Raw genomic sequence first — 2,073 nt, 5'->3', positions numbered from 1 at the left:
TTTTACCAGAACATCCTCTACAAGTCCATAAGCTTGTTTTCTTGAATTGTCTGCCATCTCTAGTGAGATTCTTGTAGCTTGTACCTCAAAGATCCCTAGCTTCTCCATTACAGAGAGAGGCATGAGGTTTATGCTTGACCCTAGGTCACACAGAGCCTTCTCAAAGGTCATGGTGCCTATAATACAAGGTATTGAGAACTTCCCAGGGTCCTGTCTCTTTGGAGGTAATTTCTTCCTAGTCAAGTTATCCAGTTCTTTGGTGAGCAAAGGGGGTTCATCCTCCCAAGTCTCATTACCAAATAACTTGTCATTTAGCTTCATGATTGTTCCAAGGTATTTAGCAACTTGCTCTTCAATGACATCTTCATCCTCTTTAGAGGAAGAATACTCATCAGAGCTCATGAATGGAAGAAGTAAATCCAATGGAATCTCTATGGTCTCAGTGTGAGCCTCAGATTCCCATGGTTCCTCATTAGGGAATGCATTGGAGGCCAGTGGACGTCCATTGAGGTCTTCCTCATTAGTAATCACTGCCTCTTCCTCCTCTCCAAATTCGGCCATGTTGATGGCCTTACACTCTCCTTTTGGATTCTCTTCGGTATTGCTTGGAAGAGTACTAGGAGGAAGTTCAGTAACTTTCTTACTCAGCTGACCCACTTGTGCCTCCAAGTTTCTAATGGAGGACCTTGTTTTAGTCATAAAACTTTGAGTGGTTTTGATTAGATCAGAGACCATAGTTGCTAAGTCAGAGTGGCTCTGCTTAGAATTCTCTGTCTGTTGCTGAGAAGATGATGGAAAAGGCTTGCCATTGCTAAACCTGTTTCTTCCACCATTATTGTTGTTGAAACCTTGTTGAGGTATCTGTTAATCCTTCCATGAGAGATTTAGGTGATTTCTCCATGAAGGATTATAGGTGTTTCCATAGGGTTCTCCCATGTAATTCACCTCTTCCATTGAAGGGTTCTCAGGATCATAAGCTCTTCTTCAGATGAAGCATCCTTAGTACTGCTTGGTGTAGCTTGCATTCCAGACAGACTTTGAGAAATCATATTGACTTGCTGAGTCAATATTTTGTTCTGAGCCAGTATGGCATTCAGAGTATCAATCTCAAGAACTCCTTTCTTCTGATTCGTCCCATTGTTCACAGGATTCCTTTCAGAAGTGTACATGAATTGGTTATTTGCAGCCATTTCAATAAGTTCTTAAGCTTCTGCAGGTGTCTTCTTCAGATGAAGAGATCCTCCAGTAGAGCTGTCCAATAACATCTTGGACAGTTCAGACAGACCATCATAGAAGATACCTATGATGCTGCATTCAGAAAGCATGTCAGAGGGACACTATCTGATCAATTGTTTGTATCTTTCCCAAGCTTCATAGAGGGATTCACCTTCCTTCTGTCTGAAGGTTTGGACTTCCACTCTAAGCTTGCTCAATTTTTGAGGTGGAAAGAACTTTGCCAAGAAGGCATTGACTAGCTTTTCCCAAGAGTTCAGGCTTTCTTTAGGTTGTGAGTCCAACCATATCCGAGCTCTATCTTTTACAGCAAAAGGGAATAGCATAAGTCTGTAGACCTCAGGGTCAACCCCATTGGTGTTGACAGTGTCACAGATTTGCAAGAACTCAGCTAAAAACTGATGAAGGATCTTCCAATGGAAGTCCATGGAACTTGCAATTCTGTTGCATTAGAGAAACTAATTGAGGCTTAAGCTCAAAGTTGTTTGCTCCAATGGCAGGGATAGAGATGCTTCTCCCATAGAAGTCGGGAGTAGGTGTAGTAAAGTCACCCAGCACCTTCCTTGCATTGTTGGCATTGTTGTTGTTTTCGGCTGCCATGTCCTCTTCTTTGAAGATTTCTGTTAAGTCCTCTACAGAGAATTGTGCTTCAGCTTTTCTTAGCTTTCACTTCAAGGTCCTTTCAGGTTCAGGGTCAGCTTCAACAAGAATGCCTTTGTCTTTGCTCCTGCTCATATGAAAGAGAAGAGAACAAGAAAATATGGAATCCTCTATGTCATAGTATAGAGATTCCTTGATGTGTCAGAGGAAAAGAAGAATAGAAGGAGAAGGTAGAAGAAT

The 2,073-nt window shown here is 41.8% G+C and overlaps 1 non-coding gene across 1 annotated transcript; it reads left to right on the top strand.

Annotated features, from left to right (window-relative positions):
* Positions 1-1,319: 1,319 nt before the first annotated feature.
* On the top strand, positions 1,320-1,427 carry LOC127742489 (small nucleolar RNA R71). Its single transcript, XR_008003768.1, has one exon. It is a non-coding gene; the product is annotated as a small nucleolar RNA R71 (small nucleolar RNA).
* Positions 1,428-2,073: the final 646 nt, after the last annotated feature.

This window comes from Arachis duranensis, chromosome 1, assembly GCF_000817695.3.
Source record: "Arachis duranensis cultivar V14167 chromosome 1, aradu.V14167.gnm2.J7QH, whole genome shotgun sequence".
Lineage (NCBI taxonomy): Eukaryota > Viridiplantae > Streptophyta > Magnoliopsida > Fabales > Fabaceae > Arachis > Arachis duranensis.
Note: the sequence above shows the minus strand (reverse complement) of the source record. Positions and strands in the feature narration are given on the sequence as shown.